The 21,187-nt window shown below is 48.7% G+C and overlaps 1 long non-coding RNA gene across 1 annotated transcript in view; it reads left to right on the top strand.

Annotated features, from left to right (window-relative positions):
• LOC111537314 overlaps positions 1-20,452 on the top strand; it is a 30,295-nt gene extending 9,843 nt beyond the window's left edge. The window contains exon 4 of the long non-coding RNA XR_002729967.2: positions 19,915-20,452. This is a non-coding gene — a long non-coding RNA (uncharacterized LOC111537314). The remainder of the gene's footprint in view (positions 1-19,914) is intronic.
• Positions 20,453-21,187: the final 735 nt, after the last annotated feature.

Here is a 21,187-nt window from a genome sequence, read left to right on the forward strand (position 1 = left end):
CTGCGTTCCAGCTTGGGTGACAGAGTGAGACCCCATCTGAAAAAAAAAAAAAAAAGAAATAAATAAAAGCAAGGAACCATTTCTATGAATCTTTTAATGAAGGGTTTACCAATCTGATAAGTACGAAGCTCCTTTTCCTCCTTCTGAATAAGTAATTATGTCAGTCAACGCTGAGGGTCTGCAGAACCCATAAAAAATGCTTTCTTTGGTCTCTCAGTTTTAACACATGCTGGGGCTTGGGCCTGCCTCTGACAGACTGGGGAGGAGTAGACACATTCCAGAGACCAGGTCTTGGAGTGTTATCTCTTCCCCCACCTCAAATCCTCACCCTCCACTTTATCTGTCTTTAGCACGAATGCAGAGACCTCCTAGGGAAGTGTGAAGGGATGGGTTTTCTTCAGGTTTGGGAAAGGAAGGAGAATAAGAGGAGCCCCAAAGAAAGAGGGGGGTCACTTGGAATTTTTAGATGACACTGTTTTGTTATACTTCTCGTGTGTTGTGTATTATGTCCTACAAATCGCGCATTTGTGACAGTCAGCCACAGTGTGTATGTGTATTTGCCAAGTGCTGCTTGGCCAAAACAGTGTTAAATAAAATTGTAAGAAATGCTACCAGGGCCTTGCATGGGTTATTTAATTCTATCAATGATAAACAACGTTAATGTGTAGCATCTCGGTCGGCACAATATCATGTTTCATTTATATATGCTGAGATATATTTAGGCATGAAAGATACAGTTTTCCAACACATATATTTCCCAGTGATTACTTAGGGGAAGTGTGATAAAAACAACAGAAACCTTTCTCTCTCACATAAACCTGCACCCTGCAAACACAGACTGCCAGTCACACTTAGTCAAATGGCCAGCCAGCCATGTACGTATTTTCATATACATGCCTTCACAGGTAAATGTAAATGTAGATTTTAGAAATGTAGATTCAAATTTCTGTACTGGCACACGATTCTAGATACATGTAGCAGCACACACAGGCAGCTTTTCAAAGTCTTTGCTACATTTACACATTTTCTCACACACTTACCTTCCCTGCCGCATAGACTGATGCTAACACCAACATACGTATCATCCCACATGTGGATATGTATGTGTACACGTTGGTACTCTCACTGCCAAATGCTGATGTGCCCAGAAGGATGTGTGCCCACATGCAGGAGACTGTTCTGCCCAGTTTCCTCCTGAAATGTGCATCTGTGTGCATGTGCACATTTGCACACACACATGCACACTCCTCCACCCCTGCTCTAGGGAGTACACTAACATTCACTGACAAGCTCCGTATGGCCATGGAGCAGCAGCTGCCCTGTTACTCTCGGAGGCTCCAGGCCTGGTGGACAGTTTTTGACCTGGGAACTGTGTGTTTGCCCTATGAACCCTGAGGCCTTCAGGATAGGAAGCCTGGAGGATCAGGGTCAAGATGCCAGCCTGTCCAGCCTCTGATGAAAATAATATGAAAATGTAGGAGTGGGAGAGGGGGTTGGGTAGCTGGTCTCTGCAGACAGTTGCCTCCAAAAGAGGATCAACCTTTTATTTACTCAAAATGACAAACATGTCAGAGAGGTATATAGGAGTCAGGATGCCTGATCAGCTTCTCTGATCCTGATTCTGCTGCCAGTTAGCTGTGTGGATCTAGGCAACCTGCTCTCTAGGCTTCAGTTTCCACATCTGTAAAGAACAGGCCTGGGGTGGACATGATGGCTCACGCTTGTAATCCAAGCACTTTGGGAAGCCGAGGCGGGTGGATCATCTGAGGTCAGGAGTTTGAAACCAGCCTGGCCAACATGGCGAAACCCCATCTCTACTAACAATACAAACATTAGCCAGGCGTGGTGGTGGGCACCCTTAATCCCAGCTACTTGGGAGGCTGAGGCAGGAGAATCGCTTGAACTCAGAGGGCAGAGGTTGCAGTGAGCCAAGATCACACCACTTCACTCCGTCTCAAAAAAAAAAAAAAAAAAAAAGAATGGGCCTGGATGGGCAGTTCTCAACCTTGGATGCACAGAGGAATCATCTGGGGAGCTTTCAAAAAATACAGATGTCTGGGCTCCACCTCAGACCAGTTAGATCAGCATCTCTGGGAGGTGAGTCCCTTGCATCTTTTTTTTTTTTCAAAGCTCCCCAGGTGATTCTATGTTCAACCAAGGTTGACACCCAGTGGCTGAGATGGTCTCCAAGGCTGTTCTAGACCAAAAGCTCTATGCCATGGAGGACTTTCCATACAAAAAGCACTGTGCTGGGTACCAGGGCACCCTGCTGAAACATCTACATTTACTTGTATAAGGTCATTAAAAGTTATTAAAAATTATTCTTCTTTCAGTTTAGGCAAAGAGTAATTTCAAACAAAGTATATTTATAACGGAAATACTCATACTTGCATTTCCAGCTCTCTTTTCATGTCTTTGTTTCCTTTCCAATTTATCTCTCTCTGACTCACTCATCAAACATTAATTATATGCCACATATACAAATACTATACATGGGGATCTGGTAAATGTGATAGATACCTTTGCTACCCACACATATTTCCTGGCTAGCTCCTCACGCAACCTGTTGGATGGCATAATATTTTTAGCAGGATAAATGATAAGGCACAGGCTCCAGGAGGAAAGTTTTTTCCCCCCGCCCCCCAAGCCCAGCTGTGAGTCAGAGAACACCAGCCCCCAGGCCCGTGCCCCAGTTCTGGAGGCTGGCATGGTGCTGAAGAACGCATTGAGCTGCGTGTCCTAGAAAGCTGCTCTCAGACCTGGGCCTTTGGGAATCCCACATTAATATTCTCCACTAACAGTTCCCCAGGCAGGGCCAGTCCCCCTTGAAAACAAACCTGCTCCGTGACCACACCTGCTGGAGAAGACTGCCTCTCATCCACAGTAGGGTGCAGAAGGCAAAGCTGAGACAAGACAGCCTGAGCTGCCGCCTGTGGGCCCCTTCTGTGTTAGAGGATGTTTAGGAGAGTATGGGGGAGGGCTTCTGCCTCTCATCTGCGGTGGGATGGAGGAGAGGGGTTTCATTCTGCATGGAGGGCCTCTACTTCTCCCTCTGTGTAATAACTCACTTAGGCCTCCAAGAGAAACTCAGACGGGAGGCTGGTTCTCTCTTTCCCTCTCTCCCTTTAGCTACACTGGCCTGCAGAGTTTGGGATGAGGTTTCTCTTTAGGAAAGTTGTCCCAACGTGGCCATGGTGGCAGCTCTTCTGTCCAGGCTAGTGCCAGAGTAGGGATCAAGGCTAAGACCCGTGGGTTTGATCTCTAACCCTGTCATTCACCCCTGTTTGCTGCCTGTTCCTTTGTTTATCTCTTTATTTTCCCCCTCCCTTTCATTTTGTCTTCTCCCCTGATGACATACGGAGTCAAGTCCTGGCCACCAATGTGGCCTTGAACATAGTGTAGGAGTGGTTGCTGGGCACAGCGGACCTCTCAGGCCATGCCCAGTCCCTCTTCTCCCCTCCCCTCTCCTCTTGCACAGAGGATGAGTTTGGTGCTGAGGAGGGAGAGGCAGCAGGGGATCCTCAGATTCTAAACTCTGATCCAGGGCCCAGCTTCCCAGGCTTGAGTCCCTTCCCAGGGCCCACCTCCCCTTGGGTCTGGGGAACATCACACCCCAGGAAGTGATGGATTCCCCAGGCACCTTCAAAGAGCTCTGCATTTGTTTGCAATGCAGACCTTGAATCTTACTCTGGTCATAAATGTTGTTTATTTTGACTAGGACCTACTGAAAGGGACTGGGGGGTATAGAGGGCAAAGAGAGAATTCTGTAGGGAAGATCATAAAACCATTAGCAAGGCAGGGCTTCTAGGGGTCACAGGATCACAGACATTTTCTGACTGGAAGGAGCATAGGCCATCAGGAAGGTCAGAGATGACCACTTTGTCAGCAAAAGGCCGTCAGGGGCCACACAGGGCTAGGGTGGGGGTCTTTGGGCCTCTTGTGTGTGGACCGTTTCTAGAAAGTGGACCCAAGGTATGGGGTCATGACCCCCCAGTAACCTTAGGCCAGGTCGGGGAGGCCAATCTTGCTGAATCTGATGGATTTGCCCTCCTGGTGGGAAGAACCGGTTGCTTGGCTGTGTAGCAGAGCCTCCTATCCTGGGGAGTGGGCACAGCTCCTGGGTGGAAAATTCTGCTTCCAGCAGCTCCTGGGGAAAAGACTTTGGTCTACCATTATTGATGGAGCAGCTGTGTGTGCCAGGGGCTGTGCCTGATGCTCTTCTAGTACCTTGTCTTATTCACCCTTTGAGACAATGCTTGAAAGAGATGTCTCCATCTCCATTTTGCAGATAAGAAAACTGAAGCTCAGAGAGAAGAGGTGGTTTGTCCAAGGTCACACAGCAAGTTAGTGATAAGGCTGGGAGTAGGCTTTAAGACTTGGGACTCTTTCAACCTAATCTTCTCCACATCTCTCCTCTTTTTCACCATCCACTGTGGTCTGGTCTTCTGCAGCCTGAGAGAACAAATGGGAGTAAGGTTCCCCTCCCTCTAAAGCGTATGTTGGGCTGACAACAAACTCAGGAACAAACCTCCTGCTTTTTTTATTTTTTATTTTATTTTATTTTATTTTATTTTTGAGACAGAGTCTTGCTCTGTCACCCAGGCTAGACTGCAGGGGCATTATCATGGCTCCAACTCATGGGCCCAACCTATCTTCCCACCTCAGCCTCCCAAGTAGCTGGGATCACAGGCACATACCACCACACCTGGCTAATTTTTAAATTTTTTTATAGAGATGTCTCCCTATGTTACCCAGGCTGGTCTTGAACTCCTGGGCTCAATCGATCCTCCTGCCATAGACTCTCAAAGTGCTGGGATTACAGGCGTGAGCCACCGTGCCCAGCCTGCAAACTTCCTTCTTGTAGGGGGAACAGCAGAGTCTTCGGCCCCTTCCAGTCCCTGGAAGTCCCTCACTCTGCCGAGAACATGCTCCCATAAATCCAGTCCACAGTCAGGTAGCTATCCTAGTTGTCTTTCAGTCGCAGTGTGACTCAGAGCAAGTCACTTCACCATTCTGAGTCACACCTTCCAGATCCACCTCCAGACCTGGGGGCTCTGTGGAAGGTGAGGTTTGGCGGAGGTGGTGGCAAGCGGAGCCCTCTTGAGCTCCTGTTTGGTGTAATAGCTCAGGGCTGGGCAGAAGGAGATGAGACTTGGTTTTGCCCCTAAACCTGACTCAAGTTACATAAAGATTCTTCAAAAGCAGGCAAGGCAGGGCTTGGTAAGATCCCTGCTGAGCCCGTGAGAGGCGGAGAGCCAGGCCAGAGGCAGCTTAAGTAGCAGTTCTTCCCTGATCCCCTGACTGTGTAATCCAGTTGCTCAGAGAATGGAAAATCCCTTTTGCCTCCCCCGGCCCCCTCCCCCACAAAGGCCTCCTAATAGGCCTGCCAGCTTTGGGGTGCTAATCTGCCCAGACATCACTCTGTGAGCAGGTTGCCCAGGGTTCCAATCCCAGCCACCCCACAGTGGGAGATGGGGAAGGCTGCAGGGAGCGGGGGCGGGGGGGGGGGCCTTCTTGGGAGTTGAGTGTGGGGGATTGCCGGCTCTCTGTCCTGCCCACACGATCAGAGAAACAAACAGGCTCTGTGCTGAAAGAAACTTTGGGGATGGAGACAGGGCACAGGATTGGAGGGAGGTGGACAGGAGGGCTGGGTCCCCTGGCAGAGGTGCCTTGGGCGGGACTTATTATGAAACAGTCTCTGTCACTTCATCCACCAAGCTCTTTTCATTTTTATTTAAAGAGGGCCCCCTCCCCAGCAACTTCACCTCCCCACCCCCTACACTTTCACTCATCCATCCACTGAGCCGCTGACAGCTGCCCTGCGGGTGAACTCCTGATCCTCCAGTGCGGCTGAGGCTGGAGCAATACTGGAGAGGCTCAGGCCAGATCACTGACCCGCTCCAGCCCTCCACCCTCACCCCCCAACACACTCACTCCCTCCCTCCAGATAGGCCCACCTCGGTTCCCCTGAGTTGGCCAGAGGGAGAAGAAAACGAAGGAGGTGACAAAGCAAAAAGAAGGACCGGGAGGAGGATGAAAAGAAATAAATGAAGAATGGACAAGAGGAAGAAAAAAATCAGAGAGACCAAAAATCAAACAGTGAAGGAGGAAAAGGGAGGCACTGGAGAAGGATGGAAAGAGGAGGAAATGAAGTACAAGGAGAAGATGGAAAAGCAGGAGGAGAAAGGAAAGAAGGAAGGACGAAGAGAGAGAGAGGGCAGAGACTGGAAGGCTGGAGCCCAAGCCCAAAGCCATCATCCTTAATAGCTGAAGATGCTAAAGGGAGGGGAAAAACAGGGTTGGGGAGGACTGATGGGAGGAGGAGGCGGCACAGGCGGGAAGGGAAGTACGAGGTTGCTCCAGGTACGATGCATGAGCCTGGATGGAGCCTCACCCACCCAGCTCCCAGCTCTGGAAATTCGTCCTCCCTCTGGACGAATGTCCCTCGGTACAATGCCACAGACCGTGTCCACGGCCACGCAGGCTGCAGGCAGAGGAATCTCTCACTTGGAGTGGTCAGAGTTGTGGGACCGGCTGGATGGAGCCCTACAGTCCCTTCCTAGGATGGCGACAGCATATACCCCAGGCTGCGTTAACCATGCCAGTCTCAGCTGGCCTCACCGCCTGCAGCGTCTGGGTCCTGCCTGATCTCTTTGGTTACGGTTAGAAATTTCTCCTGATTTGAGATTTTATCTTACAATGGACTGGGTCTTAAAGACCAAGTATTTTCCACCTCCTCATTTTATAGATGCGAAACAGGCCTGGCGAGGGGAAGACACTTGCTTACAGTCACATTGTGAGTTAATGGGGAGCTCTGCCTTTCTAAGCTTGAAGACCAAGGCTGAGACAATAGCCAGAGAAGACAAGGGAGTGTGGTGTCTCTGCAGAGCGCTCGGCATTCGATTCCCTCTGCTGGGAACACAGCCACAGCATTTTTTATCCTAGATGAGAGAAAACATTTGTGGCTACGATAGTTCCCATATTTTAAGTACCTACGATACGCCAGCTTTGGCATACATTATTCTCAATAACTCCTCACATGTATCCTGTCATGTAGATATTCCATGCCCTGCATTTACAGAGAAATAAACCAAGGCCCAGAGAGGTTAAGTAACTTGTCTGAGGTCACACAGCTAGGAATTTGAGCTGGGATTTGCTCAAAGTTCATGCTGAATCTCTTATGCCATGCTGTCTCTTGGGCAACACTCTTCTTCCCTACCTCATTCCTACCCCACCACCCCATACATAGCCCAGGGATTAAATCTGAGATGTCCTCATGGCAGCTGGAACTGATATTGCCAGGGAGAATGCAGCTGGGTGGACCTGACCATGTCCCCTCATCTCCCCTCAAAGACCCCACAAAGACAAGGGGAAGGTCCCCTGAGACTCTATATGATTTATCTGGTGATACTGTTATTTTATGGGATGGGCCAAAGCGGTGTCAGGAAACAAGTTCGCTGTAAATCTCTTTTCTCTGCTCCCTTTCCCTCTGTGCGTCACCTCCTGGGATTTATGGTGAAATCTGTTCAGAGCTAGGGACTTGGGGCTTGGGTTCAGGCTTGGGGTGGTACGGCAAGGGACCATACATCTTCCTTCTCTAGGATCCGCTAAAAGTGTGCTATCCACACCCCATCACAAGCTGCAACACTGTGTCCACAAAGCCCTTATTAAGATCTCCACGACACTCGAATAGCTCTGCAGACAGAGCACATGACCTGCTGTGGAGATGTGTTATCTGGACCCACCCATAGGCTGGGGGCCCATGTGTGGCCCCCTCACTGGTGGGCATGAGTTTGTGAATCCAGCCAGGAACCTGGGAGCAGAGACCACCTGGGAGCAGATGTGTGGCCCACACACAATGGCCCTGAGGCCAGGAAGAAGTGGCAGGGCTGGGGGTGCTCCTTGTGGGTGGCAGGTCAGGAGCTAGCTGGAAAGGAACCTGCTTTTGGGTCCTTTTCGAGATGGGGGTGCACAGGAAGGAGGGCAGCTTCAAATTTGCTCCCCACCCCTGGGCAGGCAGGCTCAAAGTGACCGGCCCTGCAAACACTGCTGTGGGCTCTGTCACTGGGGGTGAACACAAGGTCACGCACTTGAGAGGGCAGATGAGGCTGGGCACCCTATCCACCTTCACACTTCTCCTCGGTGGCTTTCACGGCTGCAAATACTGGCTAATCTTCCTGAGCTGAGCTTGTCCAGTCGGAGGCCAGTGTGTGCTGGTTGCCACCAGAGGCCTAGAACCAGCTCAGTCCAGGGAGGGAAGACACAGGAATGAGAGGAGGGCAGAGGAGGGGAAGAGGAGGGAAAGGAGACGTTAACAAGGGAGGGGAGGAGGAGGGAGAGAAGAAAGGCGGAGATGCTAGCAAAAGCCTTTTCTGACCTGCCCCCCACCCAGACCTCTCCTCCACTGTGATGAGAAATCTTCTCTCATCACAGCTCCTTAGAGGGTGCTAGTGTGGCCTCCTGCCCACGGTGGCCTCCAATATTCATGAGCCGGTTGTTGCAGAGGAATTTCTTCAAACAGTCCATGGTCCCTGGAGGATGCATCTTGAGCATCCACAACTCCCCACAGTCCCAAGTCCAGTATGCAGAATCTTAGAGAGGGCTGGGTGAATCCTGGCTAAATGAATACAGAGAAAAGAAAAGGGGAGAAAAGGAAAGAGTGGATACCAGGTGTCTCCCCAACCCCATCTTCACCCTGCCCATCTCCTGACTGCCTGAACCAGGGCTGTGCTCTGTCTCCAGTTAAATATATGGAATTATCTATTGCAATACTTCGATATTTATTGCATTGATTTCACTTTAAATGCTTTGTAAATCATAGCAAAAAATAATGGCCTTCCAACAGAGAGTCATATACCGTAATCAACTGGAAGAAAGTCGGCATTGTAATTTAAAATAAAAAAAAAAATCCTTATGTGAGTCTCTCGTTTAAATTAAGAGACAGGACGTGATTCAAATAATAAGACTCAAGTGAGGCTGGTTTTTCTTGGCAAATTAGTAGAGGTTTTAACTGGAACTGAAAAGGTGTTAAGGTGGAACACTGACCTTATTAGACCTTAATTATTTTCTGTTGTTACTTTCCTGGAGCCGAGGGTTTTTTTTTTTTTTTTCTTCCTTCCAAAGTGGCCATGTTAAACTTCATCTCAGGAACTTTGGCTTTAGAGAGATATCACTTCTCAAGAGGCATTAGTGGGATGAAAAGCAGACACTTCGCCAGTGTCCCTTTTCTCCATCCTCGAGTTTCATGGGCACCCAGAATTGCTGGTTTGGAGGCAATGTTCTTGTCATTCATTGAAAGCTGAGAATTTGCCCCACCCATATCTCTGATTCCTTTAGCTTTTTACCTGTAGCCTTCTTAGTGGTAGCCTCCTCTCCCTGGATCTAGCTGATGGAGTCAACATCCACCTGGCTGAGAGAGGAGAGGGATGCGTGTGTCTGTGTGTGTGCGTGTGTGTGCACATGTGCATGTGTGTGCTGATTGGTGGGACACAATGGGAAGCGTTTTCCTCACCATGTACTGCAACCTTCCTGCTCCATGGCCAGAGTTGGCTGATCATCACTCCCAAAGCTGACCAGGCCCAGCCCAAGATGCGCACAGCACTTAGAGATAAAAATGGAGCAAATGCCACCCCCTTTAAATGGAAATCATGCAAGTCAATGGCCTAGCACTATGCCTGGCCCAGGGAGGCATCCAACCATGGTAGTTTTATTTTTGCTGGGAGGAAGAGCACTCAGCAGAGGGTTCTTTTCACTTGCTTCCAGACTCCCTCCCACATGCCCTGCTGGCCCTAGGGTGGGGTGCAATGGTAGGGAAGAAACAGTGAGCCCTAAGAGTCCTCAGGACAGACATGCATTCTGCAGCCACATGCCCCTCGCTGAAGATAACCCACTTGAGCTCTTCTTACTAAACGCCATTGGCTCCCGTGCTCCCCCAGCCTCCAAATCAACTTTGGTCTGATCAGTGTGATAGAGAACTTTTTCCGAGGCTGGGTCTCTTGGGGATCATTATCCCTGGGAAGGTTGGGGTGGGGGTGGAAGATGACGCTGAATTAGTGAGAAAGGTCTGAAGCTGGGCAGGACCCGTTAGGCCATCACAGATGGGACAGAGCCCCCAAGCAGGAGGAAAACCAAGGCTTTCTATGGTTGCCTATCAGTGAAGAAGTGGGGCCAGTGCTCTGCAGAGGACCTCCAAAATCCTAGAACATCAGGTCAAAAAGGTTTTAGGGCCATCTCAGCATACCCCCTTGCTTTGTGGAAGGGGATGCTGAGGCAATCTGAAATGATCAAACACCCTGCGTGAGCATCCCAGAGTGGGAGCAGTGTTGAGATGGCAAAGGAGGGGACACAAGAGCTATGGGTGCTGTGGCCTCTGACCTGGAGGCAATCTTGCTCCAGCTGAAGGGTCTCTGGTGCCTCGATATGCAAAGACCCACCTTCAGTCTTGGCATAAGTGGACCAATCCCTGCTTCTGGCCAGTTGGAGTGACCCTTTCTGGATCCCAGTGACATCTCTCATCACCCGGAAAGGCCACATGGATGAAGGAAGGCATGCTGGGAGGAGTCAGAGGTCTGGGCTTTAGCCCTGCATGATTCAGGGAGCACTCCTGCTTTCTTTTTATTATTATTATTAATATTATTATTTATACTTTAAGTTCTGGGGTACATGTGCAGCATGTGCAGAATGTGCAGGTTTGTTACATAGGTATACACGTGCCATGGTAGTTTGCTGCACCCATCAACCCGTCATCTACATTAGGTATTTCTCCTAATGCTGTCCCTCCCCTGGCCCCCTACCCCCCAACAGGCCCTGGTGTGTGATGTTCCCCTCCCTGTGTCCATCTGTTCCCATTGTTCAACTTCCACTTATGAGTGAGAACATGCAGTGTTTGGTTCTCTGTTCCTGTGTTCGTTTGCTGAGAATGATGGTTTCCAGCTTCATTCATGTCTCTGCAAACGACATGAACTCATTTTTTTGTTTATGGCTGCGTAGTATTCCATGGTGTATATGTGCCACATTTTCTTTATCCAGTCTATCATTGACGGGCATTTGGGTTGGTTCCAGGTCTTTGCTCTTGTGAATAGGGCTGCAATAAACATACGTGTACATGTGTCTTTATAGTAGAAACACTCCCGCTTTCTAAACCAGCTTCCTCCTTGACCCACTTTCCTAACCCAGTGTGTGGGTGATGAGAATTAAACTGTGAAGTGCCACACCGGTAGGAGGGACTGTGGTGGCCAGCCCGGATAGCCAACCCAGACATCGAGAGGAGGACTTAATCAGACATTCGTTTGCAGGCCCAGAATGAGCTTCTGGCTTTTACCTCCCTCTTCTCTTTTTTTTTTTTTTTTTTTTTTTGAGACAGAGTCTCACTCTGTCGCCCAGGTTGGAGTGCAGTGACCGGATCTTAGCTCACTGCAAGCTCTGCCTCCCAGATTTACGCCATTCTCCTGCCTCAGCATCCTGAGTAGCTGGGACTACAGGCGCCCGCCACCTCGCCCGGCTAGTTTTTTGTATTTTTTAGTAGAGACGGGGTTTCACTGTGTAGGCCAGGATGGTCTCGATCTCCTGACCTCGTGATCCACCCATCTCGGCCTCCCAAAATGCTGGGATTACAGGCTTGAGCCACTGCGCCCGGCCTACCTCCCTCTTTTCTACCTTCCTTGTGGCTTAACTCCAAACTCTGCCCCACCAGGGAATGGGACAAGGGAAGGAGCTTAATCCTCCCAATAATATTCCTCTGAGATAGGTATCAGCATACCCATGTTACAGATAAATAAACTGAGGCCCAGACAGATTAAATAACCCTACCCTACAGCTGCTGAGAGGAAGCACTGGGATATGAACCCAAGTCACTCTGACTCTAGATACATCCGAATCCCAAGGTGGGAGGTAATAGCACATGGTGGAATGTGAGCTACATGAGGGCCGGGATTCATAGATGGTTTGTTCACTCCTGAATCCCCAGCCCCTGAAGCAGCACCTGACACTGTCAACAGTCAGTATTTTAAAATAGTACATATTGGCTGGGCACGGTGGCTCACACTTGTAATCCCAGCTCTTTGGGAGGCTGAGGCCGGCGGATCACCTGAGGTCGGGAGTTCAAGACCAGCCTGGCCAATATGGTGAAACCCCGTCTCTACTAAAAATACAAAAAGCCGGACGTGGTGGCGGGCACCTGTAATCCCAGCTGCTTGGGAGACTGAAGCAGGAGAATCACTTGAACCTGGGAGAAGGAGGTTGCAGTGAGCCAAGATCACGCCACTGCACTCCAGCCTGGGCATGACAGAGAAAGACTCCGTCTCTAAAATAAAATAATGAATATCAACATTAATGGAAAAGTTTGGTGTAGCAAAAGTGAGCTAGGAATAAAGAAGTTATTGGGAGCTATATCTTACATCACGGTTTTATAGAGGGTTCTGTGTGGTGGATAGTTTGAGGTGGCATTTTTTTTAAAGATAGAGATGGGGTCTTGCTACGTTGTCCAGGCTAGTCTCGATCTCCTGGCTTCAAGTCATTCTCCCGAATGGGCCTCCCAAACTGCTGGGATTACAGGTGTGAGCCACGGAGCTGGGATTACATGTATGAGTCACTGGGCTGGTTGCGGGTAGCAGTTGACTGTTCATGGTAGCGGTTTCTCTAGCCATTACAGAGGTTGGGGCCTCAGAGAGTAATTGAGTAAAAAGGAAATAGCATTAACAGTGAAGTAAGATCTCTGTGGACATATATAGATTATATTAAAATTACATCATAGGCTGGGTGCAGTGGCTCACGCCTGTAATCCCAGCACTTTGGGAGGCCGAGACAGGCAGATCACCTGAGGTCAGGAGTTTGAGACCACCCTGGCCAACATGGTGAAACCCTGTCTCTACTAAAAAATACAAAAATTAGCCAGGCATGGTGGCAGGCACCTTAATCCAGCTACTTGGGAGGCAGAGGCAGGAGAATCGTTTGAACCTGGGAGCTGGAGGTCGCAGTGAGCCAAGATCAAGCCACTGCACTCAAGCCTGGGGGACAAGAGAGAGACTTCTCTCCAAAAAAATTACGTCATAGTGGCATATCCTACTTTGCCCCTTGATACGCTCCTTTGGGAAGACCTTATGGAGAAGAGAACATTGCATGCTTAAAAAAAAAATTACAGCCTTTAATTTTATATATTTTATATATTATATATATTTTTATATAATTGTGTTTATTTTATACATTTTGATTTTATATATTTGAAGATATTGGACCTTGATGCAAGAAAACCAACTTTTAATTCAGTCTATTTATATATTTATTTATTTTGAGACAGAGTCTCACTCTGTCGCCCAGGCTGGAGTACAGTGGCATGATCTTGGCACACTGCAACCTCCCCCTGCCAGGTTCAAGCCATTCTCCTGCTTCAGCCATCAGAGTAGCTGGGATCACAGGCATGCACCACCACCCCTGGCTAATTTTTGTATTTATAGTAGATACAGGGTTTCACAATGTTGGCCAGACTGGTCTTGAACTCTTGACCTCAGGTGATCTGCCCACCTTGGCCTCCCAAAGTGCTGGGATTACAGGCATAAGCCACCGTGTCTGGCCCACAATTTTATTTTTACTGAGCACCTACTATGTGCCATGCACTGGGTTAAGCCCTGGCAGGTTCAGAGATGTCCAAGGGATGGCCCTCAGCTCTAAAGAGCATCTCAAGGCCAGAGTCCTTAGGGATCCCTCCCTAGGGAGAGCCAGGGGCAGCAGACCATGCTCAGGGGCTTGCTCTGCCCAGTGTGGCTCTGCCTGCTCTCATTCCGGGTGGGTGTGAGGGTCAGCTTGCTGCAAGACATCAGCCTGGGGGGGTCTCTCTTTCTCTCCTGTCTCTCCCTCACCTTCCACACTCCACCCCCTCCTCTGGCTGATTGAAAAGGTGCAAGGGGGAATCTGAGATTCTCTGCTGTTTGTTTTGGGTTCAATGGAATCTCATTTACACGTGTTAATTGCAACTAATTGGCACTAATTGGATGAACAGGAAACCCTCTGGGAGCACTCATACCTTTAATTTGTGGTAAATATCATTAATTAACATATGCTAATTAAAGCCAATTAACATTGATTAAGGGTTGCCAGCTACTTGGAAAGTACAACTCTGTGTCCTCCTCCCTTGATTGTCTGAAGTCAGCACAAAATATGATACATGAAGTCTGGGGGGAGGAGAGGACAGCGCGTGGAGTCAGGTGGTATCTCCCAGTGGAAGGCATCATGGCTCCAGCAGCCCTCACCCAAGCTGGGCACTTAGAGGATGGCACCACCCTCACCTTCCCCAGGGCAAAAGGGTCTGCCGGGGAAGAGCCCTGCGAGATTAGCACTTCTCAGGGAGTGTGAAGGAGCAGATGGTGGGAGGTTCTGAGTGCTGAGATGTTCTCCCTTTTACCTGGCCCCCAGATGGCAGACAAGGCCAGGGTGGGTTGAAACAGGACTGGAGGTCCGCCGGTGGGGAGACTGGGGCCACTGAGAGCAAGGAATGTTTGGGACTCCTCCTCCAGAGATGAGGAGTGGTGAGATACCCACTGCCCATTGACCCAGTACCATCTGGCATGGGGTGTATGTGTGTGGCCAATGGGAGTGACCCTTTTTGGATCCCAGTGACATCTCTCATCACTCAGAAAGGCCACACAGATGAAGGAGGGCATGCCAGGAGGAGTCAGAGGAGTGTGTATGTGTGTGTGTGTACACAAAACCTCCTCCATCTGACATGGTTGTATGAATGGGGATATATCTCCTCCATCTGACACGAGGTTCATAGATGATAGGACCACCTCCGTCAGACATCTCCTTTGAGAGTTTTCAGATATTTTTTACTGAAGAGTAGGGTATGGGTGTCAGTCAAAAAAAAAAAAAAAAAATCACTTGCCTGGGAGCCAGAAGGCTTTTAGTTTCCACGTTCAGTTCTGTTACTAACTAGTTATGGGACCCTTGGGATTCATTTAAAAAATGTATACATTGTTTTATTTTAGTCTAATTACAAAAGAAATAAATGCTTATTGCAGACCCCACCCTCTCCATGGCTTCCTTCTGTAATGGGCTTCTGAGGCCCCACCCTTCCTCTTCTATAATATTCACCTTGTCGTTTTGTGTTCAGTGTCCATCTTCATCAATGGGCTGTGAGTTTCCCGAAGACAGGGTTTAAGTCTGTCTTGTTCATTGTGCTATTTCACAGACATTAAAAATACTTATTGGCTAGGTGCAGTGGCTCATGCCTGTAATCTGAGCACTTTGGGAGGCCGAGGCGGGAGGATTGCTTGTGTCCAGGAGCTCAAGACCAGCCTGGGCGACATAGAGAGAACTTGTCACTATAAAAAATAAAAAATCAGCTGGGTGCAGTGGTGCATACCTGTGGTCCCAGCTACTCGGGAGGCTGAGGTGGGAGGATCACTTGAGCCTGGGAGGTCAAGGCTGCAGTGAACTGAGATCATGTCACTGCACTCCAGCTTGGGCAACAGTGAGACCTTGTCTTCATAAAATTAAAAATAAATAAAAATAAAAATATTTGTTGTGTGAATGAATGAATGAACACATAAAACAAAAACCATCTGTAATTTCTACCACCACAGAGAAAAATGACATTTGGCATTTGGGATGTGTGTGTGTATGAGTTTGTGTATATGTATATAAATATCTATAAATAAAACATGTTACATGTAAAGCATACACACCCCCCCCCCCCCCCCCACACACAGCTGTCCCAAAAGACTTAATGTAGTTTTTGCTTTAATAACTTCAAAAGCGGCCAGGCATGGTGGCTCATGCCTGTAATCCCAGCACTTTGGGAGGCCAAGGTGGGCGGATCACAAGGTCAGGAGATTGAAAGGTCACAGAGATCACAAGGTCACAGATTCATCTCAGTGAAACCTCGTCTCTACTAAAAATACAAAAAATTAGGCGGGCGCGGTGGTGGGCACGTGTAGTCCCAGCTACTCAGGAGGCTGAGGCAGGAGAATGGCGTGAACCCGGGAGGTGGAGCTTGCCGTGAGCCGAGATTGCTCCGTCTCAAAAAATAAATAAATAAAATAAAATAAAAATAAATAAATAACTTCAAAAGTGTAAATGCTACAAACTTTTAAGAACAAAAAAAAATCATCTAAAACCTTAATCATTTCAATGTATTATACACTTAGCATTGCACCCTCCAGAAAGGCTGAACTTGTTTACAGTTCCGTTAGCACTGGATGAGAATGTGGGCTCCTCGGATTCCAGCGAGCCCTGGGCCACTGCTTCTCTCTTTGAGCCACCAGGTAAGTCATTAAGTCCTTTTACTCATCTGTGGAATGGGGCCAGTGACATCAGCACTACTTAACCCTCCCGGCCTCTCATGTGGGAGAACGGGGGTGATTTTGTGACCCGGAGACAGGAGTGTTTGTTCTTGAAGAGACTTGAGTGTTATAGCTCCCAGATTTGAGCTGCTGGCGCTGATGAAGAGGGAAGGGGGCCTGGGTGGGACAGAACTTGGAGAAACCTCACCTCCAAGAGAACCTCTGTGGGTAGATCTTCATTGACCTAACTCAGAGAAATAGGGCTTCCCTGGAAGGGTTTGGGGTTCAGGACCAGGCAAATCATAAAGGCTGGAAAAGTCCCCCCATCGCACCACACAGGGTAAAATGAGTTAAGATCCCCTGCTGTGGGACAGGCCCTCTGCTAAATTCTTTCATGCATTCATTCCTTTAATCTTCTCACAACCCAATGATGTAGGTTACTAGTATTACCCCATTTTGCAGACAAGGAAACTGAGGCTCAGACAGGCTAATTAACATGCCCTAGGTCACACAGCCACCAAGTGGCAGGGCTTTGATGTGAATGGAAGTTTAGAGCCCGTGCTGCCTGCTGTGTACTGCACCCTCCCTTCCACCCACCTCTGGCTTGAGGAAGCTGTGGCTCCCGGGGTGGAAGCCCCAATGCGGGTAACTACCTGCCCTGCCTAGGTCCCAGCAGCACTGCTGCCTGAGTCCAAGTGGACCCCCGTTCCCAGCTCCTCCCCCATGGAAATCTGAGGTCTGAGGGAGAGCTACTGGCGAGGTTCACAGCAGCTTAATTACCAAAGTGATTTTAATTTGTTTTTGTTAATTGAAATCTCATTAAGCAAGTAATTTACTCCAACGCAGCTTAGGAGTCCACAGCTCCATGGGTAAGGAGGCTAAAGGGGTTTTTAGAATTTGCCTTCATCTGGGGACTATACCTCTTACCTGATCCTGTGACCTGTGTGCCTCTGAGTGTGTGTGCACATGGGCTTCCCACAGAAGGGTCCCCCCAGGGGACCAGGAGCACCCTTTCTCCTTCTTTGCCCATGCGCCCCTGCCCCACCACCACAGGGCTCTAGAAGTTCCCTGCCTTGCCCTGTTCCCTGGAGTGATGAGGAAAAAATGAACCTGAGCTGTCCCTCTGTAGGTGTGCGACATGTGGTGCAGACACAAACAGATACCATTTCATATTCACTTATTTTCTTGCCAAGGGCTGTTCTAGGCACCAAAGGTGCTGGGAGAAAAATGGGTCTTCACTTCCTATAGTAAATAGCTCCTTTGCCCCAAATGGCCTGGGGGACAGGGGCCATCCAGGAAAGAGGCAGTTTCTGGGCTGGCTTGTCCCCCATCTCAGCCTACACAAGTGCCTCCACCTCTCAAGATCATGTCGTGGCCACTTCTCCAAAGAGCTTTCATTTCCTGCATCCTCCAGATGCACTGCCTTTCTCCTCAGTGTGTTTCTACTGCATTGTGTTGGTTCCCCCTCTGGATTCATTCTTCTGTGTACCAGAGAGACGTGCTTGTCTTGCTAGCTGGACTTAAGCACCATGAGGCAGAGACCTTGCTTTATTTATCCAACTTGAGATGCAGAAGACAGAAATTCTTCCAGACCTGTGCCTTACAGGTACTGTTCAACTATCGTGCAGCAAATGAATGGATGAGTTGTGTCCTGCCCCTCCTTCAGAATGCAGCTGAAATGACACTTTTTTGGCAGGGGACGGTGGCGCACAACTAAGATTTGTAAACACTGTTTTTTAAAATTGTGGTAGAATACACATAACATAAAATTTACCATTTTCCACCATTTTAAAGAGTTCAGTTCAGTGGCATTAAGTGCATTCACATTGCTACGCAACCATCACCAATGTCCATCTCCAGAGCTTTCTCATCATCCCAAATTGAAACACTGTACCCGTTAAGCGATAAGTCCCTATCTTTCCTCCCCCAGCTTCTGGCAACCACCTTTTTACTTCTTTCTCCATGAATTTCAGTCGTCTTGTACTTCATGGAAGTGGAATTCTGCCACGTTAACCCTTTTGTGTCTAGCTTAGTTCTGAAATGGCACTTTTTTTTTTTGAGATGGAGTTTCTCTTTTGTCACCCAGGCTGGAGTGTAGTGGCGAGGTCTTGGCTCACTGCAACCTCCACCTCCCGGGTTCGAGTGATTCTCCTGCCTCAGCCTCCTGAGTAGCTGGGATTACAGGCGCCCACAACCATGCCCAGCTAATTTTTTGTATTTTTAGTAGAGACAGGGTTTTGCCATGTTGGGCAGGCTGGTCTCAAACTCCCTGACCTCGTGATCTACTGCCCTTGGCCTCCCAAAGTGTTGGGATTACAGGCTTGAGCCACTGTGCCCGGCTAGCACTTTTAAAGGGAGGTCTTTTTTGAACCCTGGACTCTGTCAGTTCACCTGTCACATGTTCCTGGGTACCCTTCCATTACTCTCTCATGCAGCACAAGTCCTTGCCATTGTCTTCCTTCCCCAGTTGTAATCTCCAATAGGGCAGAGCACACCTGGTCACTTGGTTTCTTCTGGGCTGGGGTCCTGGCTTAGATGTGATGGTTTTCAACAGGGTGTTTCACAGTGGTGCCACCACAGGTATTTGGGGAGGCCTTTTTTTTTTTTTTTATTGAGACAGGGTCTCGCTCTGTAGCCCAGGCTGGAGTGCAGTGGCAAGAACACAGCTCACTGCAGCCTTGACCTCCTGAACTCAAGGGGATCCTCCTGATTCAGCCTCCTGAGTAGCTGAGACTACAGGTGCACACCACCATGCCCGGCTAATTGGTTTATTATTATTATTATTATTTGTAGAAATGGAGTCTCACCATGTTGCCCAGGCTGGTCTCAAACTCCTGGGCTCAAGCAACAGGAAGACCAATTCTTCACTGAACGGGACAGTATGGGCCATTTAGCATTCCTGGCCTTGCTTATTCAGTGCCTGTAGCATCCCCCAAATAATTGTAACAACCCAAACATACCCTCCACATCTTTCGACCTTCCCTGGGTGGGGTGGGAGTTTGAAACTAGTGCAATCGCCTGTACGCTGCCTGGCACATAGTGGGGCTCAGTGAGCGCGTGTTGAAAGGGTGACTGAGAGTGTGTATGAGCCATTCTGACCTGGCTGGTGTTTCTCCGAGAGATGGGCACATGTGCACTTGAGGCTGTGGCACGTGCCGCTCCTCTGGCCTGTGCCCCTGGGTGTACTGTGCCAGCCGAGGATTCTGAGTCCTGCTGTAGACCAGGACCCTACTTCTCTGGAGTTCTGTCTGCATTGGGTGTCCGCATTTTTTGTCTCTCCTCATGGCCCCTGGCTGCCTCCTCCCTTTGCCCCTGACTATGGCCACTTGGTAGATTTCCAGGCCTGACATTTCGAACATGCAATGCCATATGTATTGCCACTCTCAGGTAATTATCACGTAAAATTAAGCTAGTCTTGTACATGAAACCAGCAATTAGCCAGGGATTGAAGGTCAGGGAGAGCTCGTTTATAGAGTCACTAACAAAATGTTAAGTGGAAGTGTGTGTCAGATGGGCCAGGAGGCTGGATTAGCCGGGGTCGCAGCGGTGGGACTGGAGAGCTGGTGGAGTCTCCTAGCTCTGTAGTACTGGGCACAGCAGGAGGAGCTGGGGATTTACAGCTCACACTTTTCTCTTCCAGCTCTCAATCTGGGGCTTGGCTTTGAAGGGAAGGTTGCTAAGCCTCCTAAATCCTGATGCACACCAATGTCATTTCCCCACTCATCTGGAAACCGGGTGGGTCCTGCCCAAACACCTGTCAGCTCCACCTCCTGCTTGGCTGCCACCATGCCAACATTTTCCACTCAAGCCTTTCAGCTCTGCTTTGGGCACCTGAAGACAGAGTGAATCATCTTTCAAGAGTCAGAAACTTTGCACATGCCTTTCCCTCTGGTGAGAATGCTTTCCCCTTTCTCCCAACTGCCTTATCATCAGCCTGCAAAATATTTATTTCTGTTCCTAAAATCTCAGATATCACTTCTCCAGGAGCTTTCCCAGATGCCTCACTTTATTCCAGAAGGAGCTATCACCACTTTTGCCTGGCAAGTCCGTTTTCACGGTTACACTTATACGCTACGGCAATTTATTGGTGATTTGTCTGTCTCCTCTATCAACAGTGAATTACTCGTCTATCCACGGAAACCTGGAACTGCTCAATAAATGTTTGCGATGTGAATATACATATTATTCTCTTCTGCCCTTTGTTTTTTTTTACATACCCTTCAAGGCCCTGCTCGGGTGTCACCTCCTTTGTGTAGCTTTCCTGGATTCACTTCCCTGGTAGAATTAATCATGCCTTCTGCATTCCCATGGCACTTTGTGTGTGATTTCATTACAACTTGCCAAATTGCCCCATATTTCCTTATCGGTCTATCTGGGGTTACCACATTGCACAACTCCAGGGGACACAATTTACATTAAATCAAGCAATGCAGAGATGGCACCTGTATTTGCCCACTAGGCAGTGACCTTCTGCAGAGCAAAGACCCCGTGACTTTACTAATACCCTGCATATAATGTGCTTTTCTTGTCCACGTTAGTGTCCATTTAGAATAGGTATGCAATAAACATGCAATGAACATATGTTTAATTATTCAACAGGGACAGGAGGTTCCGTGGAGAGAGCTCTAGAGTTGGAGTCTGGGAATGTGGGTTCCAGTTCCACATTGCTGTGCAGCCTTAGGTGAACCACTCCACTTTTCTGGTTCTTATCCTTTAAAATCAAGTCATATATGCTGAAGTGCCTAGGACAAAGTAGGTGCTCAGTGCATGTCAGTTTCCCCCTTTTCTTTATTTGTGAAATCAGGAATTTTAATATTCCTTGTGTTTTTTTTTTTTTTTTTTTTTTGAGATAGAGTCTCGCTCTGTCACCCATGCTGGAGTGCAGTGGCGCAATCTTGGCTCACTGCAATCTC

Source organism: Piliocolobus tephrosceles, chromosome 16 (assembly GCF_002776525.5).
Source record: "Piliocolobus tephrosceles isolate RC106 chromosome 16, ASM277652v3, whole genome shotgun sequence".
Classification (NCBI taxonomy): domain Eukaryota; kingdom Metazoa; phylum Chordata; class Mammalia; order Primates; family Cercopithecidae; genus Piliocolobus; species Piliocolobus tephrosceles.